The 14957-nt window shown below is 35.1% G+C and overlaps 1 protein-coding gene and 1 non-coding gene across 2 annotated transcripts in view; both read right to left on the reverse strand.

The window, feature by feature from the left end:
• LOC127834929 (uncharacterized) overlaps positions 1-14957 on the reverse strand; it is a 438004-nt gene that overhangs the window by 203519 nt on the left and 219528 nt on the right. The gene's annotated exons all lie outside the window — the stretch shown is intronic.
• Trnat-ugu (transfer RNA threonine (anticodon UGU)) lies at positions 6548-6622 on the reverse strand. The gene has a single exon. It is a non-coding gene; the product is annotated as a tRNA-Thr (tRNA).

Genomic DNA, 14957 nt, shown 5'->3' on the forward strand with positions numbered 1-14957 from the left:
AATATTAGAATTACATTTGTTGCGACATATAGATGGGAAATATAGCGTTATAAGGTTTCGCTACATTTAACGTTGGTTTGCATTTGTCATTCATGTTCACAAGCCTAACGCTAAATGTCGCAACTCACGTCAAATGTTGAAAATATACTTTGGCGTAATGTCGCATACATAACGTTCACCGTCGCTACAAAGGTAGGGCCGATATATGTCACTACATCCACGGCCAATGCACATTAATCATTTATAATCAGTTAATCTCAGTTAAACTGTCGTAATGCCGACTTATATCAGAATAGTGATCGATTGTTAACTGGGATGCGCTGGATACGCCCTTACTGGTCTAGTCTTACGTTATGTGCCATTTAGATATATCGGTTTAACCCGGTTAGACTTGAAACAGTTGAAAATTAATTTTAGCCTCACACAAAATATGTGCTTGTGGCTCAAGCATTGTATTTGTATGGCCGTCTGTACGTATGTAAGTACGTCCAAACGTACATCCGTCACACATTTTGTGTGTACGAAACTCCTCTTTAAAAGCTGCGTGGATTTCGTTTAAAACTTCATTATTGAATTATCTAAATATGCCGGTAAATATGAAGGGAGAAACTTTGGCTTTAATCAGTTTTGGCAGAACTATGATCGTTTGTCTTTTAAAAAAAGAATAATATAATTACGATTTTCGCACGCTTGTAAACTCGGTAGATATTTTTTTAAGTTTGATGGAATTTTATTTAAATAAAATTTTTTAGCTGAAGAGTGTACAGTTTGAATTCATAATACATTGTCTTTTACCAATATTGGGCCCTTTGTCGATAGTTTTCCAATATCTAAATTTACTAAAGAGATGTATCCTGCCATTTCGTACCACTAGTCGTTAAACGACAAATAAAAAGTCTAAACATGTTGAATTATACTCAAATAAAATACAACGTACATGTATTGCAAAACACAATCGATAGCCGGGCAAATTGGATACAATAAACTACTTTATGTATTCATCCAACCAACCTATAATCAATTTGATGTGGCCTACGGGGATATTTTCTTCTTACACGATTTTTATTTTTATTATTGCAATATTTGCAACAAAACGACTTTTATACATGAACCACGATGAAAGCAAATATTCGTTTAAAAGAATTGTCGACACTACATTTTATTTCGATTACAAGATCAATAAAGCTGACTTTTAAAATGCAATTTATATGCATCGGTTCGCTCCACCAAGAAAGACGGCCTGACTACATCAACGCTGGATAGGAACAAGCAGCAGTTCACATAACATGTTGCTGACTGTGCATTAAGAATGTCAAACTAACATTTTATTTTAGGCCCTATGTTAATAAATGAAATAATTGAATGCAAAAACGACCAAAAGAAATAAATTAAAGTTTTTTTAAAGGTTAATTGTTAGTAGCAGACCAGGAATATCCAGTTCTTCCGTGATGGTTATGTGCATGATAAAAACACAATTCGAGTAGTATGTCCAATTTAGCATCCTTTGATGAAACCAATATTGCCTTTTCGTTTAAAATTATACATGCATACATGTATACTGTTTGCAATAACAGATGTGCATACTTTATAATCGGAATTGAGAAGATCAATTGGTCTCCAGTTTGTTATATGTAAAGTCTTGGTTATTTCCCTCTGTGATACAGTTAATGCTTCCTTATGTTTAAGTAATAATTCAATTCCTACGGACAGAAGAACCATTAAAAGATCTTAGAACAGACAATGGTCCCAATTTTATTTCGGAACATGAAACAACGACAGGCAGTCAAACCATCGGTTTTACTATTAGACATATTCTTAAAGGATGGGATGCTTATGATAAAAGTTATATTACATACAAGAACTTGAGCTTTGTTGCAAAATTGTTTTCGATAATTAAAATTGTAAACAATTTAGTAGAATCACAATCTATGCCTCAAATCTATTCAAAAAAGAGTTATAATGCAAGAATGAACTTCTATTAAAACCTCTTTGCGATTAGTAAAAACTGCACCACATTTATCGTGCAGTTTTAAATATTTGTTTCTGGTATATGATTTCTAATGTTAAAATATGCTTCTCACATTAAACAGTATTTAAGTGTCTAATCATCTGCAATATGTCTTTAATTTATTCGCATTTCTAATGTTGATTTCTGGCTTTAAATTTTGTGCATGTTTTTGTTTTCCAATTGTTCTTTTTCTTTTTGTTTTTTTCAGGTTCGTTGTCTATGAACTTTGCGATGTCGATACCCCCTCATAAGCCTAGGAGGAGTTCAAATTAAAGTTGAAAAATTATTGTTAAAAGTTATTCAACATATTAATAATCTCTTATTGTTCAAAATTACAAAATTAATGCGCATAGGGTTCTTTGGTCTTACAAATCGTGAGACGTATTTCATATTAATAGCTTTAATGATATAAAAGCGAGTTATTATGCTCGTTCAGCTCAGTGCATGCGGAAATTAAAGAATGCAAATTCTCACAATGTCAAAGTGATTACATTATAGCCTTGTTTGTAATAACGTGTATCAAATCTTGCAAGCATAAACAGTTGAAAAACGCTGTACAAAAGTATAGTTTGTTGCAAAAGATTAGATCTACGTCATGTCTACCTCTTTAAAGATGGAGTTTTCTAACAGAAGAGATCAATTAAATTGTACTTATTTATATTTTCAAAAGTATATACCGAGCCTTAAAATTGTGAATATTAACTAGTCAAGCTGTGTTCTCAATACAATTTTGAAATCTCCTCATAGTAATTAGGAGAAATTCAATGTCCTCTATTGTAAAAATGATTAGGGAAATGTAGGATCTATCATTTATGACACACACACAAGCACGAAACCATGCAAACCACAAACTGCCATTAAGGGACCAGTTGCTTAATTATTGAATTGACAGCCATTGTAACGTACAGGCAGGGATTGCTTTCCATTAAAGCTAGGCAGCTTGTTTTCAAAAATGCAATTGATATTGTTGCAAATTGTTTATTAAATATTCATTGAAAGTCCCCGTATTTTGCATTAATGACGCGGAGCTGATTGTTTTGAATATCAAATCTGAAACGCAGCCCGAACGATGCTTGTTAAAGAACAATGCGTGCCTAGAAACAATAAAGTTATTTATTGCTGGAAACGATTTTTTGCTTCAACATCGATATAACTATTTTGGATTTATTAATTTTCACATATTTCGATTTGATTCGGAGGACTCACTGAGGCAAGTGAAGTGAAATATTTCAAGAAAACGCTTATTGGAGCTTTCCGGGCTTGATGAACAGAACTTACTAAAGGTAAATATAAACATTAAAATATCATTTAAAGATTTTTGATAAAAAATCTGGGGCAGTATTTAATGATACATTTTATTTAACTGATTTTGTCGACCATTTTCATGTATTATATGCATAACAATTAATAACATTCATTCGCTTTATTTCATTATATTTATTTCATTGGCCATATGTATTTCCACTTGGAACGAAAGTAGCCATACACGCATCATCATTTTCATAATTTTTGTATTTTAATACGTTATACATTGATAGTAGTCTATGATACTTCGCAAAATTTTACATTCCCAGTATGTCTTTCAAAGACAATAAGAAACCATTATACCGATTCCAATAGTTGTAATTGTTTAGCACTATATATATTTTTGTGATTTTACATGCGGGATTTTGTCAAACGTTGCAATAAGTTGTGTTTGGCAAACAGCCTCTCACTTTCTCCGTTTAATATCTAATGTATTGGTACATAAGAATGTTAAAACGTTTACCTTTCGAGGTTTGAGCGCGTGAACATTAGATCGGTTCATTCAAAAGTGGCGTAACCTACATTCAATTTGTGTCTTATTATTTCTTATAATTATTATTGTGAAATCATTTCTTATATGACAACAAATAAGAAATGTACATTTCAGATGAGGTATACGCTACTTCTAAGTCTGACGGTGTTTCTTTTCTCTGATTTCGGTAAGTAAGTAAATAACTGTAAACCATATTATCTGTATCAACATTAACTATTATTTATTTATATTGAGTTTATATTTATCTAATGACTGTACGTATTCAAACGGTAAATGCTGGTCGTATTTTACTTTAATATTTGAGTAATACCACTACACATTTTTTAAAATAATATTTGGATAGAAAAAATTATAATCGAAAAATAAAGGGTTTTAAAGATGTTTTATTTGGTTTATATAGTTAATCGCTTAAAATGTATTTTCTTTTTGTTTTCCAAAACAATAAGTTAAAATATAAGGCCATCATATGTTAAGTGTTTGATTTTCAGGACCCTTAGTTATTTCAGTTTTTCGGATTACTTCGGATTGACTTTAAGATAGTAATATTTTGTTTTTATAGTTTACGTTTAAATAAGCTCTGGCTTGAGTTCGTATGCCAACTTTGTTGATTGTAAGACAGCATGTACTATTTTAAGGATGACGTAAGGGTTAAATTTGGAAAACTTCTTCTTTGGGCACTTATGCTTTAATGCAAAAACAAACATGTTTATGTCTAACATCAAAGCATAATAATATAATCTGTTTTTAAATAATAAAAGAAATACGTTACTGTGATTCAATAATACATGTGCATATACGATAACATCGAATATTGTTGAATATTGAACGATTCAATACCAAAGCAGCCATCCCTTCAGTTTATTTTACAATGATTCTTGATGGTTTTCCAAAAACAATATATAACAAATTGTAGCACTATGCAACATACAAACAGACCAACACAATATCTTTCAGTTGGAAAGGACCGATTTCAGTCCAACCGTCTTCTTAAATTTCCTAGTCATTTTAAAAATCATCACAATACCCCATTTTTAATTATTTGTGCTTTGTTCTTTTTATTATAATAATCTGTAAGATAAAGATTTGTGAATAAACTAGTTATCGGAATACATATAGACTGTTAATGTTTAAGAACCTACACTATTAACTCTTTTTTAAACATTCTTTAGAGGTACAGCTTACACCTTACATAGAGCCAAACCTAAATAATTTATGGCTATTTGCCTACACGATATCCCATAAATGGCATGGCAGAAGGAAATTTGTGGAAGAATTTAAAAAATGGAAAGGTGTCTTTAGTACGGCGACGTTTAACGAATAATAATCCTGCTTTGCTTTATACGCTAGCTTTTATAGCGACGAGGTAGACTGTTTACAGTGTTACCATAAGTCCAAATGCATAGATGCACAGTTATTGCTACACGAAATGTACATTAAAGGAGATAAATGAATCGATAGAAAAATGAAAATAATTGCATTAAACATAAAAAAATGTAAAAAGCTCTGGTAACTACACGTTATATGACTATAACATCATATTTTAATCGCATTTCAGTATTTACTGTACTGGCTGGAGTTGATCTGAATGCATCTTGTAATGTCTCTGTCCCCGCATCCCAATGTCTGTACAAGGATGCTGTATGTGATGGATCAACTCTCGTCTGTGCCTGTCCAGAGGACAGATATGCAGATACTGCCAACAAACAATGTCTTTACAGTAAGTGCCTTACTTTTTACCCGCTTGACCTTTGATAATAATGTGTATATACTATTGTTATGTCCTTGCATTGTACGCAGGTGTATGTGGTCGTAATCCTAAACAAAATAGTATAAGTTTATTAAGCGATGTCCATGGGTTCCAAGTTATTACACTGCAGTTTCGAAACAACCATGAAGTCATAAAGTGTAGATGTGTAACAAACTTTTCATCTCAAGTGACCTACATTCATATGCCCTGAACATAATTATCAGACAGCGGGATGCTGGGGTAAAAGTCACGTCTGTGACAAAACTGTAGTTGTTCAGCCTCATCGAAGGTTGGTTTGCTAATCGGTCAATCTGTCGGGTGGCAAGTTGATTTACAATGTGTGTTTCCCCATTAAAAGTCAAGCAATGTTCACAAGATCTTTCCAAAACTTAGGAAAATGCATGGGTCATCATATTTACAAGTATTTGAAAGTGAATAAACTCCTTCGTGAGACATTCGGTAATGAATTGAGTTTTGAACTTATGATTATTTGATATTGGAATTTTCCTGATGTTATAATAAATGTTGATTTGTCATCCATTGTTATTAAATAAACAATACAAGTACGCATCCCTCACACAGAGCTTCTGCCACAATTTAAAATTTGCAAAGTACGGAGTGCTTATTTGTCAACAGTCTCAATGTTAAATATTTAATGAATTTTTTAACTTCTAATATAATTTCATGTAACATAATGTTATCAAATAAACAAAAAACATAGTGAGGGTCCAAGCAGGCCGAGCGGGACCATAGGGTGGGAAGATGCTGCGCCCTTCTGTTTATGACCGGCTAGAGCACTGGTGACCCCTCCACTATTCCAAATGTACTAATTGAGTTTGATGGCATGTGAATGTTGTTTAATGGGTAAACAATTTTACATTAATACTTTTTTCGTTTCACTTAAACTGAGTTTCAAGATTGTATGAAATTACCGAACGAATTCTCGATAAAGTCAAATTATTTTAACTGTGAGTGTCACGGGATGAGAAAATTGTGCGACCAGTCCGGGACTCGAACCCGGGACACCTCGCTGACAGGGCGAATGCTCTTCCGACTGAGCTAACCGGGCCCGGACACAAACTCTTCTCTAACGGGACCAAGTTCAGGCCGTGCCGTGAGCACAATGTGCTGTTGCTAAGACTTTACATTTGAAAAAAAAGAGAAGAAAAATTACAGCGTTGCAGAATATTTCCGTTGTTTTATTTCACATTAACACAATAAGCTCATTGTGCCTTTTGTGAACGCCTTTTGTCCGTCGCGTGTTTTTGTGCTTCTTCAACATTTGCCCCTCTAACACTTTAAAGACCATATTTATGTCCATGAAACTTTTTGAAACTTGGTCAAAACGTTTGTCCCAAATATATCTTGGCTGAGTTCAAAACTGAGTCATGTGTGGTAAAAACTAAGCCACTTGGTTATATAAACGAAAAAGCTTGTTAACACTCTATAGGTCCTTTTAACCCAATACTAATGATAGTTCCTCAAAACATATGCTCTAACAATTTCTCGGCAAAAGTCGAAAATGGTTCCGGTGCGTTGAAAATGGCGCCAAGGGGACAGTGCAGTGTTCCTCAAATGAATTTGTGAAACCGTGTTCACACTCTTATAGTCTCATTTTTTCCCAATCTTTCTAAAGATTACTCAACATATTTGTGTTAATGATATATTATGCAAGTTCGGCCATTGTTTTATAAACATCTCAAACGCTGCTCAGACTCGTTCAGCTCCTTAAGGTCTTAGGTGAGGTATTAAATTTTAACTGTATTCATATATTCGGGGTACTTGTTTTAGATTTCTGACCAAGTTTCATGCTGCAATTTAGCAGAACTATGATCCCTTTTTTGCATATAAAAAGAGATTATTGTACTTCAAAAATCTGCTTTATGTGTGCGTACAGCAATACGTATACGTATAAATGTGTGCAAAAAGTTTTCGTGCAAGATTAAATACATTTTAAATTTGCGTCCAACAAACACATATCTAAGTAACTGCATGAGATATTTTCAATTGAAACTTTGCATATATTTGTCGGATCATCATGCCAGGTCACAGACACAGGCTCATAACTCTGACCTGCTTTTATGCAGAATTTGTTCCTTTGTATACTTAGAAATTCCGGGAAACAGTTTGCTTATAACAACTTTTATTGATAGATGTTGACTATACATATATTGAAAACGCATTTTAGTACTAACTGTTCTTACAGGGATTGACCTGAATATATCCTGTAATGCCTCTGTCTTCGCATCCCAATGTCTGTATAAGGATACAGAGGGCAGATATGCAGATACTGCCAACAAACAATGTATATACATTAAGTTCCTTTAAATTGCCCGCTTGACGTTTTGATCATAATTGGAAACCACTATTATTTCTATGCCCCTTGCATGGTTACGCAGGAACAATCTGTCAGTCATCCCAAACAAAATATTATGAGTTTATTGAGCGTTAGTTATCCTAGTCATTACACTGAAACTTTGAATTGTTCATCACTATTCATGTTAGATGTGAAAGACACTTTTCATCTTAAGTGATCTACATTAATTTGCGCAGAACATAATCAGGCAGAGGGGTGCTAGGGTATTAGTAATGTCTATAAAGAACTGTAGTTGTTCAGTATCATCGAAGGATGGTTTGCTAATCGGTCCTTCTGTCGGGTGGCAGGTTGATTTACCACTTTTGTTTCCGCTTTAAACTTCCTAAAACTTATGAAAATGCTCGTGTCATTGTTTTCACATGTATTTAAAACTAAACCAAATCGTACATGATACATTAAGTCATGAACCTCTGATTATTTGATATCGGACTTCTCCTGTATCTATAATACGCAACAACCATTGACAAATGAATTGCGATTGTTTTTACAATTATTGAAGTCTTTTGTTATAAAGACTATTAAATAAGTATTCTTAATTATTTATACTCAAATATTTTACTAGTATTCTATTATACACATATTTAATACAAGAACATTAACCGATTTGTCATTTTTTTTGCATATTGTCAGACAACTCTTTATTAAGCTCAAAACTTGAAAATTTCAATATTCAACGGTTGTCGTCCGAATTGCATATACACTTCAGAAAACTGCAAGACGCTTCAAATTCAAGCTAACGGGGCTCTTAAAAACGGCACCTTTACCGTCCAGAACAGGGCAGGGCAGTCATATCGCATCTACTGTCAGCTCTACAATGGCTATGGATACACGTTCCTTTCCACCTCAACCAACGTCAGTGTCAACATGTCGTCCCTCTATGACGACCAGTCCCACGTTATTATACGTCACAAGCGCTTAGACGGCGTCCAGTACACATCGACAATGGCTCAGCTGGGACGTTACGACACTGTTCCAGTGTCGGTGCAATATACGGCATACAGCGGGTACCAGGGCCCAAACAACACTAATTTGGCGCCGTACATTTTCGTCGGTTTTATTCCGCAATCGATGACTTCTAGGGGGGCAGTGCAGGGATGGAAAGTAAACGGTGAGGAGCTGAACTTCACAAACTGCGATGGGAATCCCAACAGTTATATCGCATTCTTCTTCAACCCGTCTGGACATGGGTACACGAACAATGTCGGCGCAAAAAACAAGCTTATATACCAGTGGTATGACGGCGCCACTGCCGTCGCTCAGTCCGAGTACCTCCCTGACGAGTTTTTCGCCAACTACCACGAGGTCCATCAGGGAGGCTGTGGTGGCTACAGTCGAGGCTCAAACGTTGATACTTGGGGAGCGGTGGGGATGAAATTTAGTGAGTACTGACTCATTTTTATTAAGGTTCGAATGTTGAAAATAGATGTACAAATGTTGCCCATAAAATATGCCTAAATTTAATGTTCCAATTGTTTCAGAATAATTGCTTGGCAAGTTACCAAAAAATGAAACAAAACTTTAAGATTACTATGACCACTCCCCCCACCGACGAAGCGGGATATATGACTTTGACCCTTTTATTCAGTCGGTAGATCGGTAGGTTGATAGGTCGATCCGCAAACCATTTGTTTGCGCAAAAATATCAAGGCGTTATTTGACGTAAAACCATGCAAACTTGTTTGATAATTACTTTGGTGGAGACGAAAATCCTATTCATTTTGATGTCAAAGGTCAATGTCACAAAGGCTATGCTATTAAATAAAATAGGTAAAATAGTAATTTAAAGTACTTTTAATACATCCTTAAGAACAATTCCAATTGCAATAAAGCTCTTATTTTTCTGATTTTGAAAACTGAGCTCCAACATGTGTGGATAGCTTACGGTAGTTGCAGCAATTTAATGCGCTCACGCATTAAATAAGAAACTTCGAGACCTGCGCAAATATCATAATATTTTATTGTTTTACGCATTGTTTACAAATATCACCACTTTCATTTTGCCAGTAAGAATAAAAACAATTGCTTCTGATGTGAATTTAAATAAATAAGCTAGTAAGGGTCGACGAATGATAACCCCTTGTTATTTTAAGATAAAGACATTAAACATCAAGGTCTCAGGGACGAAACTGCTGCACTGCACGTCGGAAGTGGAAATACATGTTAAACAAACATCTCTTGTATTTATCTTTCAGGCCTTGTTTCAAAATTAAAAAAGAAAAAGAAAACAGAAAACGCGTGTGGGGAAAAACTGTAAAAAAAAATCAGCAATTTTTACATTGTCGACTCATGCATGTCTTTTTTGTTTACGCAAGTGATACTAGTAATCCGTATTTTTTTGTAAATTGTGTTAAGATTTACAGATGTGCAATGAGATTTGTTTTACTTGCTTAAGTTTGTTTCTGATAGCACATGTGTTCATAATTCTTGTTTCTTCTGTCTGCAGTGGTGGAGTGCGCAGTCCCAGCGCAGGTTCCGGGTGCGCAAATGACGTACCAGGGAACAAACATCGGTCACACCTCCACGTATACGTGCCTCTACGGATATCAACACACATATGGCGATCTCAATCGAACCTGCAACGGAAGTGGCGCTTGGTCCGGCTCAACTCCCGTATGTAGAAGTGAGTAAGCGTCTGACTTGATATATTTATATTTTATTAAAACGCTGACGTAATCTTACCGATATCATTATCAACTTTTTCGACGTTAGATGCATAGCTGCTTATCGCAAACCATTTTCTGTAATTCCTTAGTCATTAGAAAAATCGCCACAATATCCCATTTTATTATTATTTGCACATAGTGAGTTTTATTAGCAGGTGGTAGTTTGACGTACAACTGCTCCAACACATTAAACTATACACAATTCAATCCGGTCAACGATGGGCTGAAAATTAACACTATGACCAGTCTGGCCTTTCAGACCTCAGGTATATATTTACAATACGTCTTACAAATTAATGCATCGTATTTGCACTCAGATTGTTAAGTTTCGTTTACTCTACATGCTTGTTAAATTACCATTCAGGTGGGCTATTCATACATTAAATATTTGTAACATAGTTACATAAAACCAATCCATAAGCTGAATATGTCGTTGTCGGCCCAAGTTCTACTTAAAAGTATCCGTAATACTCTTTGAATACTTCAATGTACCGTGTGTAGGGAAAATACGCTTTAATTAAGGCAACAGGTCATACTCCGGGGCTCTTTTTAATAAAATTGTCCGTACCCCGGAAACTTTGTCGTAATGCTTGTTCCGACAATTACCAATCAAGACCAATCTTTGTTAAACTTGTGTTTCAGGCAGCGACAATGCCCACATTCTTCTTCAGTACGACAACAACGAGTTCTATAGCAACGTGACAGAGATCGTTATTGGTGGGTGGAATAATAGTCGGTCTGGAATCAGAACCGAACGAAACGGTAGCCTTATGGCCGAATACAACGTAAGTCAATATTGTGTACATCCACAACAATTTCCCTAACCCACATCCCCTCACCTTCACCGTCAAAGCTCCGCGTCAAAAGTTTCACGCCTTAACAAATCGGTCCGTTTTACCAGTATATTTGTTTAAGAAGCTATACATTTAACTATGTCAGCGATCCACAGTTTTTTAATTAAACAACAAAAACACATTTTGTCTTTATTTTCCGCGCTCAGGCTCATCATTTTATCGAGTTTATGTAAGCACGTGACTAGTATCACTCTTCCGCTGAAAAAATCTAAGTTATTGCACAACAATAGAACGATAACGTCAGATATATAAACTAATGAATTTGTACATGTTCGTAGTTTTATTTTACATGTGTTATTTATATATTTGGAATATGTCACAATACTTCTAAAAATTAATAAAATAGTGATTTTCCTGCACAGATAGACTCGAGCAACTTATGAGTTTCGCATTATGAAAACCGAGTTGAATGAATATCCGTAAAGTGTTGTCAAAGAGAAGCCTGTGCATTCCGCACATGCTAATTAAGGACGACCCTTGCCGCTTTTATGTTGTTATTGTTTTCTTTTTTTAACGAAATTTTTGACAAGCTATTCTGGGACGATTCTGTCGCGCATGCATTAAACTCAGTTTTCCCAGAACGCAACTTTAGTATAATTGGATGTCATTGTGTTTAAGGAACAAAAATTGACGTCACAAGGTCTCACGGCAACAGCCCTTTTGAAAACTCGAATCGATGTTAATGAGAAAAATAAGACATTATAGTAAACATTATAGTATAATGTATATAAGTTTTGCGCGTATAACTATTTTTATAATAAATAAAAGTTACAGTTTAACTATGTTCGGTCGTTAAGCTGTGTAGTCTGCGTAAACTTTTCCGGGACGATAGGTTTACGCTAAAACTGGATATTTGAAAAACGAAAAACCCATTAAAGCGTCAAGTGTCATCCACTTGCGGATTGCAGAGGCTAATCTGGGACGATACTTAACGCACATGTCGTTATTGCAGGGAACTATACTTTCCAGTTCCCTCCAGTGGTTTTGGATATCCTGGGACAGCGGATGTGTAAAGGTCAGACACAATGTATACAATACTCATTCCATACCTTGCTCTACTTGTATTACAAGTATTTATTTTATAACTTGTATTACTTGCATTTCCTGTACTATTTTTACTACTTGTATTTATTTTATTACTTGCATTTTTGTATCACTGGTATTACTGGTATCACTGGTATCACTGGTTTTATTTGTATTACAACATTTACGAACAGTTTTATCGTTATAAGTGTTGGATTGATCTAATATTCAATATTACTTTTAGTCACAGCGGCTAGGAAATCATACAAGGTTTGAACTTTGCAGTAACCTTCCGAAACGCTTAAAAATACAGCTAGTAGAATAGAATTGATTTGATGTTGGAGTTGATGACAAAAGTGAACGCCGAGTTTTAAGTGAATATAGACTTATGATGCATACAGATTTCAAACTGACAATATGAGCCGTGCTCTGTGAAAAGTGGATTTAATGGATGTGTGTAGGCTAATCAGGGACGGCACTTTCCACTTTTATTATATTTTCAGTTAAAAAAGTATCTTTTTAGCGAAAATCCAGTTAAGGCGAAAAGTGTCGTCCCTGATTAGCCTGTGCAAACTACACAGGCTTATCTGGACCAAGACATAACGCACATGCATTAAACTCCCTTTTCACAGAGCACGGCCCATATATGTGCGTTTAGCGTGGAGAGGGTTAATGCATACAAAAATGTTTACTGACAATTTAATCTGAAAATGAACTACAATCAAGCGTATATTCTTTTAATAAGATGAAACAGTTTCATGTATTTATAGACGTTGTTCAGGCCTCGTTTTGATAATGTTTAGACCCATTTGCTAAAGGTCGAGCAAATCGAATGCCTTTCGTTTCTATCACTTCTGTCGAGTCCGTTTTCTGGGGGGAAAACAGTACCAGTCCTCTTTAGAAATACGAAGGTCGAAGTCGGTACTTCCCGGCTACTAGGCAGACCACAAATGAACTTCGTTCTAGGAAAACTGGGCTTAATACATATTTGTAAAGTGACGTCTGCACAGGCTTATCAGGCCTTCCGCATAAACATGATTTTGGTTTACAAGAAACCTCATATAAACAAAAATTCCATAAAAGTGGAAAGTGTCGTCCCACATTAGCCTGTGAGGACTGCACAGGCTTATCAGGGACGACACTTTTCGCACACTCATTACGCCCAGTGTTACTCGGAAGTGATAAAATTGATGACGCCACTGCGACACTTTTATTAGGTGGGCAAGGGCTCAATCGTTGGTTGCTCTGAGATAATGCAGTGGTGCGGACTGAACTACAGCATTAACGGCATCCGGTTCAGCTACTTCGATAGCAGCACAGGGACGTATGTCATCTCTCTACCGAGTGAGTATGGACGCTATTGTTTATCAACGCAGATGTCAATGCGTTACGTGTCGTTCCAATCCGCACAGGCTAATAAGAATGACTCTTTGCCTAGACCGGATTTTCGTTTTGAAGAGACTTTAAACAAAGTGTGAGGAGTTGTTTTGACATTTCAGAATTTTACACAGTTTTTATTTATCTGTATATGCAAATACGGTACACTGCTTTCTATGTAGTTTATAGATCAATATCTCAGAAAACATGTTTATGCAGTATCACGCATATTTGCAATGTTATCTGTTTGCATATACCAACAGTTGCTGGTGTGGAAAATGCCACTTCGCAGAATGATGTGCGATTCGTGAATATTGCAGAAAACCAGACTATTTCAATCAATATTGAGCTAGCTGACAAGAAGAGTATCGCCTACATACGACTGTACATCAACGACACAACGGAACACCAAGCAACAATTATAGTGCAGAGCAGTTATCAATAATACTTTTTTTTCAACATATATATGAAACGAAGTAACAAATTATTATTAAAATTTGGGAGGCATTTAGTTATGAAAAAATAATTGTTTCATCATTTTTTAAATGATGTAATTGGTCTTTGGTTACTTACTCCTAAGAAATTTAAATTAGCAAGTTGCATAACTTTATAGTGAATAAAAAATGCACCGCGCATTAGGTATTTGTCCTGGCAGATGAGCTTAATAAATCATAAAATAATGTTCTGAAGTTCACCGTAACAGTTCTTTCTTTCTGTCAGATTGGGCAATCACAAGTTGAAGTCATGTTGTGCAACAGTGGAAGGTGTACACATAACAGGACAACGATACCAAACAACCAATCACAGCTAATAGGAATATCTCTAGACGAAGATCATACATTGGTAAACATTTAAAGAATATCTAATTGCTGATCGTTTGATTTTATGTATTGAATTTAATGCAAAATCGACCGTATTGAAAATATTATAAATTATTTTAAAACATTTTTAAAATCAAACTATTGATGCGCCGAGTTTCCATTAACGATCCCTTGAGAGCCAAGCTAATTTGTTTAAATCAGCCAACCAGGCATTAAGAGTTTGTTGTGTATTGCTGAACTATACGTTAGTTATTTTCCATGCCATTAGTTTATCTAAATGTTTATATAT

This window comes from Dreissena polymorpha, chromosome 6 (genome assembly GCF_020536995.1).
Source record: "Dreissena polymorpha isolate Duluth1 chromosome 6, UMN_Dpol_1.0, whole genome shotgun sequence".
Lineage (NCBI taxonomy): Eukaryota > Metazoa > Mollusca > Bivalvia > Myida > Dreissenidae > Dreissena > Dreissena polymorpha.